The sequence below is a fragment of the Periplaneta americana genome, chromosome 10 (genome assembly GCF_040183065.1).
Source record: "Periplaneta americana isolate PAMFEO1 chromosome 10, P.americana_PAMFEO1_priV1, whole genome shotgun sequence".
Classification (NCBI taxonomy): domain Eukaryota; kingdom Metazoa; phylum Arthropoda; class Insecta; order Blattodea; family Blattidae; genus Periplaneta; species Periplaneta americana.
Genome location: NC_091126.1, coordinates 150,268,649 through 150,286,472, shown reverse-complemented (window position 1 = coordinate 150,286,472; position 17,824 = coordinate 150,268,649). Strand labels below are relative to the sequence as shown.

The window sequence follows — 17,824 nt, the reverse complement described above, 5'->3', positions numbered from 1 at the left end:
TAGATAGATAGATAGATAGATAGATAGATAGATAGATAGATAGATAGATAGATAGATAGATAGATAGATAGATAGATTAGATAGATTAGATAGATTAGATAGATTAGATAGATAGATAGATAGATAGATAGATAGATAGATAGATAGATAGATAGATAGATAGATAGATAGATAGATAGATAGATAGATAGATAGATAGATAGATAGATAGATAGATAGATAGATAGATAGATAGATAGATAGATAGATAGATAGATTAGATAGATAGATAGATAGATAGATAGATAGATAGATAGATAGATAGATAGATAGATAGATAGATAGATAGATAGATAGATAGATAGATAGATAGATAGATAGATAGATAGATAGATAGATAGATTAGATAGATAGATTAGATAGATTAGATAGATAGATAGATAGATAGATAGATAGATAGATAGATAGATAGATAGATAGATAGATAGATAGATTAGATAGATAGATTAGATAGATAGATTAGATAGATTAGATTAGATAGATTAGATAGATAGATAGATAGATAGATAGATAGATAGATAGATAGATAGATAGATAGATAGATAGATAGATAGATAGATAGATAGATAGATAGATAGATAGATAGATAGATAGATAGATAGATAGATAGATAGATAGATAGATAGATAGATAGATAGATAGATAGATTAGATAGATAGATAGATTAGATTAGATTAGATTAGATTAGATTAGATTAGATTTAGATAGATAGATAGATAGATAGATAGATAGATAGATAGATAGATAGATAGATAGATAGATAGATAGATAGATAGATAGATAGATAGATAGATAGATAGATAGATAGATAGATAGATAGATAGATAGATAGATAGATAGATAGATAGATAGATAGATAGATAGATAGATAGATAGATAGATAGATAGATAGATAGATAGATAGATAGATAGATAGATAGATAGATAGATAGATAGATAGATAGATAGATAGATAGATAGATAGATAGATAGATAGATAGATAGATAGATAGATAGATAGATAGATAGATAGATAGATAGATAGATAGATAGATAGATAGATAGATAGATAGATAGATAGATAGATAGATAGATAGATAGATAGATAGATAGATAGATAGATAGATAGATAGATAGATAGATAGATAGATAGATAGATAGATAGATAGATAGATAGATAGATAGATAGATAGATAGATAGATAGATAGATAGATAGATAGATAGATAGATAGATAGATAGATAGATAGATAGATAGATTAGATAGATAGATTAGATAGATAGATTAGATAGATAGATTAGATAGATAGATTAGATAGATAGATTAGATAGATTAGATAGATAGATAGATTAGATAGATAGATAGATTAGATAGATAGATTAGATAGATTAGATTAGATTAGATAGATTAGATAGATAGATTAGATAGATAGATTAGATAGATAGATAGATAGATAGATAGATAGATAGATAGATAGATAGATAGATAGATAGATAGATAGATAGATAGATAGATAGATAGATAGATAGATAGATAGATAGATAGATAGATAGATAGATAGATAGATAGATAGATAGATAGATAGATAGATAGATAGATAGATAGATAGATAGATTAGATAGATAGATAGATTAGATAGATAGATAGATTAGATAGATAGATTAGATAGATAGATTAGATTAGATAGATAGATAGATAGATATAGATAGATAGATATAGATAGATAGATATAGATAGATAGATATAGATAGATAGATATAGATAGATAGATATAGATAGATAGATATAGATAGATAGATATAGATAGATAGATAGATATAGATAGATAGATAGATAGATAGATAGATAGATAGATAGATAGATAGATAGATAGATAGATAGATAGATAGATAGATAGATAGATAGATAGATAGATAGATAGATAGATAGATAGATAGATAGATAGATAGATAGATAGATAGATAGATAGATAGATAGATAGATAGATAGATAGATAGATAGATAGATAGATAGATAGATAGATAGATAGATAGATAGATAGATAGATAGATAGATAGATAGATAGATAGATAGATAGATAGATAGATAGATAGATAGATAGATAGATAGATAGATAGATAGATAGATAGATAGATAGATAGATAGATAGATAGATAGATAGATAGATAGATAGATAGATAGATAGATAGATAGATAGATAGATAGATAGATAGATAGATAGATAGATAGATAGATAGATAGATAGATAGATAGATAGATAGATAGATAGATAGATAGATAGATAGATAGATAGATAGATAGATAGATAGATAGATAGATAGATAGATAGATAGATAGATAGATAGATAGATAGATAGATAGATAGATAGATAGATAGATAGATAGATAGATAGATAGATAGATAGATAGATAGATAGATAGATAGATAGATAGATAGATAGATAGATAGATAGATAGATAGATAGATAGATAGATAGATAGATAGATAGATAGATTAGATAGATAGATTAGATAGATAGATAGATTAGATAGATTAGATTAGATAGATAGATTAGATTAGATTAGATTAGATTAGATTAGATAGATAGATAGATAGATAGATAGATAGATAGATAGATAGATAGATAGATAGATAGATAGATAGATAGATAGATAGATAGATAGATAGATAGATAGATAGATAGATAGATAGATAGATAGATTAGATAGATAGATTAGATAGATAGATTAGATAGATAGATTAGATAGATAGATAGATAGATTAGATAGATAGATAGATAGATTAGATAGATAGATAGATAGATAGATAGATAGATAGATAGATAGATAGATTAGATAGATAGATAGATAGATTAGATAGATAGATAGATAGATTAGATAGATAGATAGATAGATAGATAGATTAGATTAGATAGATAGATTAGATAGATTAGATAGATTAGAATAGATATATAGATTAGAATAGATAGATAGATTAGAATAGATAGATAGATTAGAATAGATAGATAGATTAGAATAGATAGATAGATTAGAATAGATAGATAGATTAGGGTAGATTAGATAGATAGATTAGGATAGATTAGATAGATAGATTAGGATAGATTAGATAGATAGATTAGATAGATTAGATAGATTAGGATAGATTAGATAGATTAGGATAGATTAGATTAGATAGATTAGGATAGATTAGATAGATTAGGATAGATTAGATAGATTAGATAGATTAGATAGATTAGGATAGATTAGATAGATTAGATAGATTAGGATAGATTAGATAGATTAGGATAGATTAGATAGATTAGGATAGATTAGATAGATTAGGATAGATTAGATAGATTAGGATAGATTAGATAGATTAGATAGATTAGGATAGATTAGATAGATTAGGATAGATTAGATAGATTAGGATAGATTAGATAGATAGGATAGATTAGGATAGATAGGATAGATTAGGATAGATAGGATAGATTAGGATAGATTAGGATAGATAGATAGATAGATAGATAGATAGATAGATAGATAGATAGATAGATAGATATTTTATTAACCGTTGCAATACAATTATTCATGGCATCGTCAGTGTACATTAATCTAACATTGATACAATAATATTACAGTCATCTTAATCTATGGTAACATAAGACTAAACAGTTTGCTGTAATATTCAATACACCATTCTTAAACAATTAGGAAAAACACAATAGCTTGCACTACACTACGCAGGAAAGAGTAATAGCTTCATTGTTCTCAAAATATCAGAAGAAACTCAATACATTGCTCTGCACAATGCACGAATATTTAATATATTATATCCAGTATACTAAAACAATCAGGGAAACACAATAGCTTCATTAATCCCTTCATTGTTCTCAAATAACTAGGAAAATCACAATAACTTGCGGTTCAGCATGCACAAATGAATGATCTCTTTAGAGTTCCAAACACTTAGAACACAATAGATTGCACTATAGGCTATTACGTACCTATGCATGAGTAGTCTCTTCAGTTTCTCAATCAATTAGAAATAAACATAATGTATTACAGTACACTGCACACGAGTAAGTAAAATCTTCTGTCTTATTGAACAATTAGAGAAAACACAATACCTTGCTATGTACTAGGCAATGGATGATTCCTTCTGTGTTCTGAATAATTTAAAAAGACACAATAGCTTGCCCATCACTATAGACGAATGAGTGATTCTTTCCGTGTCCTCAAGCTGTAAGAAAACACACAATAGCTTGCTTTACACTACGCACGAATAAATAATCTCTTCAGCGTTGTCCATTATTAGAGACAACACATTAGCTTACATAGACCTAATACTTCGTACGAATGAGTAATCACTTCATTTTCTCATACAATTAGGAAAAAATAGTACCTTCCAATACATTACACACAAATGGGTAGTTCAATCTTCGCTCTGATCACGAAAAATCCAGAAGCTTGCACTTCACTAGACATAGATGATTAATTATTCCTTCAGTGTTCTCGGAAATTTTAGAAAGAATCCAATAACTTAATCTAATTTGCGAAGGAAAGTATAATCCCTTTATTGTTGTTTAACATAAAAAAAAATAAAATAGCTTGCACGCACTACACTGAGCACCAATGAGCAATCCCTTCAGTGTTCTCATACTTTTAGAGAAGGAAAAAACCTTGCTTTACATTTCGTACGAAAGAATAATCCCTCCAGAAGCTCACAACAGGCAGGTGAAATTCATTCATGTAACACCTGCTTAACGTCCTTGAAATTCGTCCCACACAGTAGGCACTGAGTGAAAGGAAAACTTTATATATGTTCTATGGCGTAATATACGGAGGACTCTCTTCCTAGTGTAGTGACTTATTGACAACACCATCCTTAGAAAGAGACCTGTGTCGTTGATTAATGTCACATAAAAGAAACGTGTGCATGCCAGGGGTCAGTAAAAGATCCTTTTCAGCCATTTCTCGACTACATTGACATTTGAAATAATCACAATGACCCCACAAAAGGGGCCTAGTTTCTCTGCGTGCTAGTTTAGACTATTTACTCTGCATTCTGCATATTTCTACAACTTGAAATTGCACCTATTATTTCAGTTCAAACATCAGAAGCATTCTAAGATAAAATTTTGGATCACAGAAACTAAAAAAATTTGCCATTTTCAAATACAAGCAAAAGCATTATGCAAAGCTTTGTATATTCAGTTTTAAAGTTAAATTATATGTTGTTCGCATTTATTGTTAATTTATCCCGAAATTCTAATTTTTAGGATTGCTTTACAGTCTTTCATTGATAGCAGAAAGAAATTAACGATGTTCGTATTTCATTGAAGGCTAGATATGCCGTCTTAATGACATACTATGTTTCTGATAACTCTTCGTTTTAGTCCAACCTGAATGGTTAATTATAATCCTAATTTCCAAAAGTTTTGTCAAATGAGAGTTTTGAGAGCGAAACATGGTAAGTGATGTTTTAGTGTTTTGAACTCATTATATAGTTAAACATATATAAATGCAACAGTTTGTGTGGTTATCAGGAAAGTAAAATCTTGTATACTTTTGCCAGCTTTTGAAATCTTGGAAATTTAAGATACGATATAGATACATATCTTATTATTGACCAAAATGTCAGTTACCATGTTTTATGCCCGAACGTCACAAATTATGAGCCATGACTTCAATTGTACACATGATTGAGCAGAGTGTTTCTTGCTTTCACAATTGTCAAACATCTTCAGTCAAAAGAGTGTACATACACCATTGTATTTGTAGTAGTATTTTGAGAAATGAGACCGAGGCTTCCCCATAGATTACCTGACATTCGGCTCACAGTTGGAGAAAACCTCAGAAGAACCGAAACGAGGTAATCAGCCCAAGCGGGAAACGAACCCACGCCCGAGCGCAACTGCGGATCGGCAGTCAAGACAAGATTTCCTGATTTTCAATCGCCATCATGTCAAGCGCTTAGAAACTTGAACAAACGACTTGAGCAAATAGATAGTGTTATGGATCTACAGTGAAGCAGATGGCCACGAAATATCAGAACGGAAGAAAATTCTCAGCTCACTTGATATCATTTGGAACAGTTGATGGCAAAGGCAGAGACATTAGAGATATTCGAGCTACATGTGAAAAATTGAGTGTCAAACATGCCATCCACCATTCGACAACATTGTCCTGACATACGATGTCAAATTTCGATTTTTATTATTTTAACTTTCTGGAATTGAAATTTATTTATCAGATCATTATTGGATAGGGCATATAGTGTCCAAATTTGTTTTAATACCTGTTGCCATAATTCCAATGGATATTGGAATGGAATGGACTTTCGAGAGGGCGACTATGACCCAGCACTACGACCTTTCAAGATGTGTTGTGCTAACTTACAAGCTAGGCGCATTCCCAAACCCGCACCCGCTGACTACACTAAGGTTTGCTGCGTACACGGATTTTGAAAGGACAACCTCACTCGTCCGTAGTCCAGTCCTCTCCATGTGTTGCCAGCCGGGAAATGTTATGGATTATTGATACTACTACTACTGCCACTGCTACTGCTACTACTACTGCTGCTGCTGCTGCTGCTGCTGCTGCTACTGCTACTCCTACTACTACTACTACTACTGCTGCTGCTGCTGCTGCTGCTGCTGCTGCTGCTGCTGCTCGACTGTGAAGAACCTTGGTATTTATATGGATTGTCACCTGGAATGGAATGAACAAGTGAATCACACTTCCACAAAAATATTTTCTATTATTCACTCATTAAAGCGACTGAAGCACTTTCTTCCCAATAAATTAAAATTAATCCTTGTACAAACACTCGTGATGCCACACTTTGACTACTGCAATATTATATTAAGTAACCTAAATGCAAATTTGAGCTGCAGGCTACAATGTGTGCATAATGCGTGCGTCCGTTATATTTGTAATATTCGTAAGTATGATCATGTTTCCCTGTCTTTCCAAACTCTGTCTTGGCTAAGGCTAAGTGATCAACGAGCCCTGCATTCTCTTGTTCTCTTATTTCAAATTCTGCGCACTGCTACCCCAATCTATTTGGCTTCTCGTTTTCAAAATGTATCTGCATATCATCAGTTAAGTATAAGATTCATCATAACAATTTACTCATTATACCCTACCACAAGACATCTTTATATTCTTCATCTTATACAGTTTCAGTTGCTAGAAATTGGAACTTGCTTCCGAGTGATGTAAGGGGTTATTGGACAATAACTTCATTTAGGTAAAAATTACATAAATTCTTACTTAACAGATTAATTGCTGATTAATATTTGTTACTTATAATGAAACTAACATCTGTCCATTCTTATTATTATCATTAATTTCTCTAAATAGATTTACAAAACCTCTAATGGCAATTACATTAATTTTCTCATTATTGAAATATATACATTTTTTTTTCTCCCTGTAACATAGTCCTAGTAAGCTTATATTAAATTAATTTTCATCATTTTACGAGCTATCTTAAATTAATTATAATTGATTGAATTAAATTAGCTCATAAATTAAGTTACTGCTTTACCTTATAGGTTTATCTAAATTTAAATAAATATGTAGTCTACTAGTCCTTAAAACTTAACTGAAGAATATAGCTGGAGAACCTTTCAAGTGTAGTGTAAATATTTGTAATTTAAATATGTATTGTATTGATTAAGGCTGGTTGAGTGGAAGAGAAGGCCTTATGGCCTTAACTCTGCCAGCGAAAATAAAACACTATTATTGTTGTTATTATTATTATTATTATTATTATTATTATTATTATTATTATTATTATTATTATTATTGATGGAATGGAGATATGTTGACCGAATGTAGATGCATAATATGGGAAAATTTGGAGAACAACAAGCAAAACCCCAGCTGCAGTCTTGTCCGTCACAAGTGTGATTTTCCAGTGAAAAATCCCAGGCCTTACTGGGACTGGGACCTGGATAATTTTTCATTGAAAAATTCGCGGCCTGACCATGACTCAAACCCAGACTGCCTGAATGACAGGCTGAAGCTCTGACCACTCAGCCTCCACAGGATTTTCCAATAGATATTACAATAAGTGTGAATCAGTCAAGGCTACGGGGAATACAACACAAAGGTGCTGTCTTCCTCCGATGAGTTTAGCACTGGGACCTGAGGTATTCTTGCCATCGGTGCAGGGGGGGTGCAGGTAGATTCTTTTGTTGCTACAGCCAAGCCGAGCCGAGCAGAGTGGGAAGTATTAATCGTCCAAAAATATGCAGTCTTCAGTTTGTAGTAGTGTCAATATTTCATTTACATATTGTTTACCTAGGCCTATATGGTTTTGTTCTTAATATATTAAATATATTGTTGCAATTTTTGCTCAAACATCTCCCTGATGTTGACTATGTTAATATTATATGAATTACTCATATTAAATATTTCACCGTTACAAGTCATTTTTAAGGAAACATGCTGTGGAAAAGTTTTTGGTTTTATTCTATTGGAATTTTAGAATATGTGTGATTGGTATTGTGAAAAACAGATTCCTATAATGTCATGCGAAAATCATTTGTTGGTGATATCTTAAAATACAAATCAAGTAGTTTTACTTCTCAAGTGAGTTCAGCAGTACAATATATTTAAATTGATTACAAATTTAATTCAATTCTACTAATCACTAAATTTTATAGTATGATTCTTCTTTTCATTTATATTATTGTAGTTTTATTATGATTTTTCTTTTTATTTATTTTATTGTATTTGTATTTCTGGTGTGATGGCCTTAACTTCACCAGAATAAATAAATAGATAGATAAATAAATAAATAAATAAATAAATAAATAAATAAACAAATAAACAAAGAAATAAATAAAGAAATAAATAACACTTTCTACAATACTTTCCTTCTCTGAACACGTAAGTACAAATGGTTGTATCTCTATCTCGCCAAAAATACATTAGAAAACTAATAGGCATACTGCTCTCGTAAATTGGGCGAATGTTTTCAGTATGATTTTACTTCCTTCCATACTGCCGCTGTCACTATTCTCTCCCACTCCAGTACCGCGCTAGACTAGTCAGAACCGCATTCCTCTCAGCACTAAACTTCTCAGAGGATGACAGTAGGTACTTTTATTTGGTCTCTAAGCCACTGATCACATGCAAAGCGAAAGCACAACCAATGTGCGCAAGTAGAAAAACAGTAAAATGCAACCAACTGATGTCAGTGCAGTGCAGACCAGTGTGACTGTGTGAAGCCCAGTGCGGTGGACTAGGAAGCAGCCGCATCAGGAAGTGTTGGTCTTGGGTGGGCTGGGCTGGTAGTGCTATGCATTGGGCCACCATGCAGTATTCTGGGTTGAAGTCGTTGCGGCATGGTCACGTATTTAGAGCAACGGGCTCTATTAAGTTTGCTATATTGTTGCTGGTTCAGTTCCCAGCCCTAAGAAATTTTAGTCTTTCGTAATACTGTAAATTGCATTTTGGTCATATTTGGCTGTTGCTTTATTTAACTATTTACATACTGTTTTTTCATTTAATATTTTTATACTTCTTTTGCTGTATTTATTGTGCACGAACCTTCATAAACGTCTTCTATGGCTCTTAGTCATTGTGTACAGTCTACATTCTCATTCCTAGTCACCTCTATTGTGAGCACCGTGTGCCAGAATTCTTGAGGACTGGGCAAGAGACGATCTGTGAACTGTTGAATGTAGTACCTTTTTGTTTAATAAACGTTGACTTCAACCCATTTATGAGATTGTAATAAATCATATGAAATTGAACCATATTCACTTTCCATGTAGATTAAACTTCATGTACCACTCTTCTCTTCTTTTTTAATAAGTTGAACACCAACAGCAATGTCAGATTTTATACTGATGTGGAATATTCTAGTCTGCACTATGTTATGATATTTTTTTACATGATTTAGTTCTGAATTTAAAAAGATTGAAATTTATAACATCCTTTGTAATTTCATTTTGAAATTAAAAATTCTAATGGAAAAATATGTGTTTAAAAATTCATAAGCAGTTCAAATTTATCTTAGATCCATTACTCTAGCAATGACTTATGACTAGCATGAGAATTAACTGAGAAACTTTCAGTATGATGTTGAGCAAACGTGTTAGTGAGTCAGTTAGTTCTGTGCATCAATCCAATCTATATTTTAATTCTTAATTTTGTTAATTCTCTAAAATAATTAAACCATTGGCGCAAGTTCCTCCACTGCCAGTGGTGCACCCCTGGGGGGGGGGATGGTTGGAGTTAGGGTGCTCAAGTATTATTATTATTAAATATCCGCGGAAAAGAACCCTAATTCATCAAACGGTATGCCAGGGTTTTATTTTTGTGGTATGGTATACTACTTATCTATACTACTTATTTTTTTACACAGATATGGTGAAATATGTATCTACAGTCTTTTAAGGATAAAGTTTAGCAAGTCTATAAATTGTCTGTAGCAACAAGGCTTTTTGATCACTTCACATAGTGGAGTCCTGTATTCGATATTGCAGTCCAGAAGATATGTCTTTATTTGAAATCTCTTTGCTTCAAAAATAGGACAGTCAAATAGAAGGTGTTTCACACTGTGAAGGTCTTCGGGGCAGGAGCATGTTGAGTCGATGCCTGCTGGAATCTTGAATCTGTCGAAGTAGGTTCCAAATTTCCCATGTCCGGAAAGAAACTGTGTTGTTATGAAAGTAGGTTTGAAGTGATGGCTTTTGAGTCGGTCATGGATTGTTGGGAAGTAGGTGTCTCTTGTTAGTATATTCAGTATATTCAGTATTGTACAGTCAGAGCACACAACATTGTGCAAATTGACAAAGGCAGTAATAAAAAGTAAAAAACCAAACAATAAAATTAATTCAAAAACTCTCAACAACGTTGACATTAAAAAACTCATTAATTTCATTAAATGGTTTGTTGATTAACCAACCAGAGACAAGTCTGTTATAAGACTTCCTTTCAAGATTAAAAAGATATCTCGGAAATTTATTTGCTATTTTTAACGACATAATAAAATAATTATTCATTGTTTTAGTCAGCCTACACTTAGGTTTGTCAAAAAGGTCACGGTTTCTGGTGTTGTATATATGAACATCATTCCTATGTGTCAACATAAGTGAATTTCCTTTGACGAAATTTAGGCTTTGATAAATATACAGTGATGTTACAGTCATAATTTTTTCATTTACAAATAACGGTCTGCAGTGTGCCTTCATTGATTAATTAGTTATAATTCTAATAGCTTTTTTTTTGTAACATAAGTACCTTATTAGTATGAGAACTATTACCCCATAAAAGTAATCCATAAGGAAGTATACTATGAAAATAAGAAAAATAGACAACTCCAATGTAATTCTTCGGAACATACATTTTCAAATTTCGCAGAAGAAATATTACTCTTGACAATTTTTTACAAACAGACTCAACATGGTCTGCCCAAGTAAGTGTGCTGTCCACAGTAATACCAAGAAGTTTAAAATTATCCGGTTGTGCATGTCGTCCATCTAGTATTCCAGTTTTGATGAGTCTGTTGTCGTATTTGTTTCTTGATATATGATATTGGTTGTAAAGTGTATGTCGGAGTTTCACTGCTGGAGGCTGCTGCTTTCGCTAGCTCATCAGCTCTTTCATTTCCTCTTACACCAATGTGTCCACGGACCCAAGTGAGGCATATGTGGTGTGCGTACTTTTGAAGTAATTCCCTTGCCTCTATCGCTAATGGGCGACGGTTGTACTTGTCAGCGATGCAGTGAAGGGCAGCTTGGGAGTCACTAAATATGCGCGCTGTGTTTTCGTTCTTAATGCACCATTTCATAGCTTAATTAATTGCTAGAAGTTCTGCCTGAAAAACTGTGCAATAAGGAGACAGTTTTATCTTGGTGCAAAATATTTCATTATCACTGTGATAGGCAACAAATGCGCAGCCTACTTGTTCTTCCAGTGATTACTTTTGTGTAGTGATCAAGTGGAAGAACAAGTAGGCTGCGCATTTGTTGCCTATCACAGTGATAATGAAATATTTTGCACCAAGATAAAACTGTCTCCTTACTGCATCGTGCTAAAGTACCCTCAATTGAAAAATATAAAAAGGAAAAATGAAGGAAAGAAGAAAGTTTTTAATGTTTATATATTTTTATTGTGGAAGCTGTGTGATTTTTTAAATAATCAGGTATATGGATGGATTTTTCACAACATACTTTTATTTGAAAAATCAGATTTTTCCATAATTTTTCAAGTTCTGTATTTCCAACCATGCCCAGCAGCCAGTAATAGTGCAGTGATGCGATCTGTGCTTCTCAAAACTTAAACACTTCCACACAAATTATCAATCACAACTCACATTCCTTTGCCAGCAATTGGATTTATGGAGAGAATTCACCTTATATGTGATTTTTATGCTGTATGAGTTGTTACTAGATATCTGTGTGACTTAAATTCCTCTGCTAGGCCACAGTCCCATAGCCATGGGGGCACAGGGAGCTGTCCTCCCCCAAATGTTAAAGCAATTATTTTTGTTGCGATTAATGTGCAAATTTCAAATGAATTGTTGCGAATTTTTGGGATAAAATATTTAAAATATAAACTAATTTTGGAGGGTACTTGAATGATTATTCATTTCATTGCATTTATAAAATTATGTTCATTATTCCTTTGTTTATTAGTAGTACTGCATTACAATTATTTTTCTCAATTATTTCATACTTTGGAACATTCTTCTCTTAAGTTATTTTCTGTTGTTGTTGTTTTAATCCCAAATGTAAGTTCACAAATATGAAAGCAACACAGTGTAAATAAGAAAACGTATTATTCAGAAACATGATAAACCTCAGACTGCATTGCAAGACTTCGGGCATATCATCCGTAAAAAAAAAAGTATACACAAGATCTTGTATGTTCTAGTATTTATTATTTACTTTACTCAAATATATCAAATATCCAGTATCATAGAGATATATTATTTTATCTGGTACTATCTGGAAGTATTAAGCCTACATCTTTTTTGTCTCCTGTATCAATAAATATATGTTTAATAGAGCCCACAAATAGGAAATGCCTGCTCTTCTTTTTTTATTTTTCCTTTTTTCGATCACATTTGATAATGAGTTCAAAACAGAAATCAATCCTGAGTTTTTTCTTTTCTCAGAAATGAACACCATCCACAGGGTCAGTCACAAGGAGAAAAGAAGATGGATCTTTGAATACTTTCAAGGACTTGGGTGCACAAACTGTAAGTTCAGCCCTACTTAATGCAAGTGTCAGTTTTCCCATCATTATTCAGAATACAGAAGTATGAAAAAAATCTTCCAATCTTTTTCATACATCCAAAGATCTTAATAATAGTGAACATACACAACCTTACATTTCTACCTGCCAGCCACTGCCTCAGCAGAGTAATATTGGTTTTTCAGTATTCTTGGTATCACACATGAGACTGGCTTGAGTACTCTGTTATAAATAATTCTGCATATTGCTTTGCATGTAAAGAATATCACTCTGAACACTTTCACTTAGCTTTTATGAAAACCGAATTTAGGAATTCGAGGCATGCAACAGAGAAAGGAAAAGATTGTCCAAACATGCAGTGTCATAAGCCCATAATGCTGTAAGTGAACTTCTAGAGCAAGTGAAGAGACAAAAGTTGGAGAAAATATTAAAAGCAAGTGTTTGGTAACATCATAGAGAAGAACAGATATTACATTCGTTCTGTTACCGAAGTTTTTCAGTTTCTAGCATCTAATCAGCTGTCATGAAGGATGTGAAATGTTAGGTAGTGGTTGCAGTGGTCTCTTTTTACAGCATTCTGTGTCTTCAACGATAAAGATGAAAGATTTTCTGAAATAGCAAAGATATACACACTTAACTTACACAATAGACTTCACTGACACTACACACTTCTCTGACACAACACACTTCCTCACTGATAGACCACTTCAACTAACAAGATATCAATTACACCCTTTAAGTAGTGTGTATAATATACTACCGTCTATTAGTAAAGTTCTTAAGCCTATTTTTAAATACATTTTTGGTTATTGGTAAAGCCTTTAGTAAGTCTGCAGGTAAAGCATTCCAGTCCCTGATAGTATGATTGAGAAAAGAAAATTTTCCAGTGTCCGTCCTCTGTCTTCTTTCCCTCAATTTATATGAGTGGTCGTTCCTTGAAGAGTAATTTGTCGGCTGGAACCTATTTTTTATTTCTCACCAGGCAGGCTTACCTGTGTATGTTTTGAACATTGCGCATAATCGAATTCGCGTTCTCCGGTCCGTGAGTGTGTCCCATTTTAATGGTGAATTATTACAACACTTGAGAGCCCGTTTTTGAATTTTTTCCAGTGTCTTAATATGTTCTAATCTGTAAGGATCCCAACATGCAGCACTATATTCCATTACTGGACGAACTAGTGATTTATTATGCAATTTAATTCAGGATGCTCCTTATTATTATTATTATTATTATTATTATTATTATTATTATTATTATTATTATTATTAATTAGTTGTGATTATTATTAATTGTCATTATTGAGTGTAACTAGTTACCACTGCCACCGGGTATATATAATACCCATTTGCAGTGTGAATAAATACACATACACATACAAATGCCAAATACATTAGCTCGAATTTTCAAAATGAAATAATCCATATAAAGACTGAGACAGTTGTGGAAACAGTAATGGACGAAATTAAAAATAGAGTTTTTGTTTCTTTACTGGCTAATGAAATGAGAGATAAACAAAATGTTGAAGATTTGGCAATTGCTCTTCGATATATGTATAACATGAAACCTGCAGAAAGCTCTATTGCTATTTTAGGGTCACAGATCTCAAGATGAGAATACAGTTGCAAATATTTTGAAGACATTAAGTGAAATAAATTTGAATTAGGTAAAAATAATTGCACACTCATATGATGGTGCATCAGTGATGAAAGATAGATCTGGGGATGTGCAAGTTTTAATTTCAAGATATCTCAATCGCTACAGCCTATTTCTTCATTGCTTCAGTCACCAGCTTAATTTAGGTATTGCTCACACAATTGGAGCAATCTTGGAAGTGCAGCTCTTCTTTGATATTTGTGGTCAACTGTGTGTTCTTCAAGAAAAAACTTGCCCAAATTTATGAACGTAAAACTTTGAAAACATTACTAATACAATGATGGACAAGTCACTTTCAATCACTTTCAGTTATGAAGTCTGAGAAATAGCATATTCTTTTCTACCTTTCTCAATCTCTCAGTCACCAGCTTGGTGTGATAATTTTGGGACTCAGAAGATAGATGTTATCAGATGTTAGACAACATTAAGATAAAAGAATCGTATGTGGAGACTAAAATGAATGCAGAAAATAGAAAATATTGGAGAATGCTGGGTTTTCAGTGAAAGACCTGCTCTCAAGCAGAAAACTATGAACAACCAACATATTTATCCAAGTGCCGTTTACTGCAAAAGACAGAATAACTCACCAAGTTTCTATGGTGACCAATAAATCACATGTGCCCTTTATGTGTCCAAATGAACGTTTCAACGCGAAAATATCAGCTATGATGATTGGAATATCGGTGTCGCTGATACAGAGTGAGTCAGCCAGGGCTAGACTGGTGTCAGCAGAAAGTCATGTGCGTAAAGGCCCATTCACAATGAAAATTAAACATAACCATAACATAAACACAGAAGTTTGCGGCCAGGTTACCAAATGGGATCATTCACAATGATTCACCTAAACATTGACATTAACATTGCCGTTAGATGTTAACATGAAAGTTTGCGAACTCCAAACTTTCCTGCTTATACTTAAGTGATTTGCAAACAGTTCATAATCGTGGAGCATTGAAGTATACGACAGCATATGAGGAAATGGCGTCGTTGTTATGTTTCCATGGTAACAAGTATCTTTGCAGTTATGTTATGTCCCCATCATGAATGATGTGATTTTACCGTAACGTTTACATTCTTAAGTTAACGCTTACGTTATGTTTAATTTTCATTGTGAATGGGCCTTTAGTAACTGCTGCGCCATCGCAGTTATCAGACCTCTTGCTCGCGTATGTTTCGTGTTTAGTTATATAAACACGTTCATACAGTGAGGGTGCAGCTGTATACCGTGCATTTAGAGTGCAGTAAATATAGATGGGCGGAAACTGACACACCTCAGATTTGCAGATTACATAACTCTGATAGCAAGATCAGCAAAAATGCTAGAGGAAATGATCATTGAAGTGGACAAAGTAAGCAGAGCAGTAGGACTCACAATGAATCCCACAAAAACAAAAGTTATGACCAATGGTACACAAGACCCTATTCAAATTCAACAATCACCACTTGAGTATGTGCAGCAGTATGGTACCTCGGGCAAAGCATCTCCCTAAACAAGAACACAGAGAATGAAATCAAACGCAGAATAGGACTGGCATGGAACAAATTTTGGTCGCTCAAATTCCTACTCATGGACAAACGGCAAAAAGCAAGTACGAAAGCTGAAATCCTAGACAAATGTGTCATGCCGACATTACTCTATGGCTGTCAAACGTGGTCCTTGACAGAAAAACAGAAAAAATAGCTACAGGTTTGTCAAAGGAGAATGGAAAGGAAGATCCTAAATGTTTCACTAAGAGACAGACTCAGAAACGAGGAAATAAGAAGAAGGACAAAAATGCGCGATGTGGTAGAAAGGGCAGAAAACCTAAAATGGAAATGGGGCGGCCACGTAGCACGTATGGATCACCAGAAATGGACGAATCGCACCACATTGTGGGACCCGAGAGAAGGACGATGGCACATGGGATGACAGAAAACCAGATGGGCGGACTACTTCAGAACCAGAGTGGGAAGTCAACGGTCGAGAGTGGCACGAGACAGAGAAGTATGGAGGCAGCTGGCACCAAACATGAATCAGCAAGCACCAGATAGGACAGAAAGTCAACGAGTGAGTGTAATTCGTGTAAAGTGATATGAGGAAATGTGGGGGATGAGTATAGTGGAAATGATCGAAGAGGGAAGTCAGGAGTGAAACGAAGAAATATCAGTAATATGACCAAGCTCCCAAGGACTCGCTCACCTTAGGAGCCTACTTATGAGCAATTCCCTGTGACAACAGGAGGCCCTTGCCCTTATGGGATGTGTATGGGCTAAATTTATTATAAATTTATTATAGTGTGTCCATTATGAAATATAGCCTTGAACAATGAGTGTTTATTTACAACAATTTTGTGAAATACGAATCTTGGGGAACAATTGTAACACATTTCCGTCAGTCATTCTGGATTCGCCAGAGTGTTCTAAAGCAATGATTTACAATTTAGTGAAGAAATTTCGTACTACTGACATAGTATTGGATAAGAAATGAACATGTGTGAAGCAGGTTCTCACTGAGGAGATGCTAGCTGAAATTGGCTACCAACTAGAGAGAAGTCCTATGTCATCATCCCGCCGAGTATCTCAGCAGGTAGTGGTATCACAATCTGCAGTGATAAGAAGTACGAAACAATTAAAATTAAAACCTTACAAAATTCGTGTAGTTCAGAGGTTAACGGAACCCGATTATCAGAGCAGACTTAGGTTTTGCATATGGTTCCAACAGTCAGTGTATGATGGACTACTTGACCCAATCTTATTTTTTTACGCTGACAAAGCATGGTTCTACCTCAGTGGTTACGTGAACACAAAACAATCGTTACTGGGACAGTGAAAATCCACACCGTTTCCACGAACAACCACTACATGACATAAAATTAGGGATATGAATTGTTTATGCTTGTGAATTGAATTATTCTACTTAAATGACATGTACAATTTTATATAGCTCAACTAAAATATGTTTTTATATTGACT

General features: G+C 33.3%; 1 protein-coding gene across 3 annotated transcripts in view; it reads left to right on the top strand.

Annotated features, from left to right (window-relative positions):
• The window catches only part of LOC138708099 (uncharacterized), a 204,001-nt gene that overhangs the window by 173,532 nt on the left and 12,645 nt on the right, over positions 1-17,824 (top strand). For all 3 annotated transcript variants that reach the window (XR_011334575.1, XR_011334574.1, XR_011334573.1), the window contains exon 2: positions 13,139-13,222. The gene's annotated coding sequence lies outside the window, so the exon portion shown is untranslated. The remainder of the gene's footprint in view (positions 1-13,138; positions 13,223-17,824) is intronic.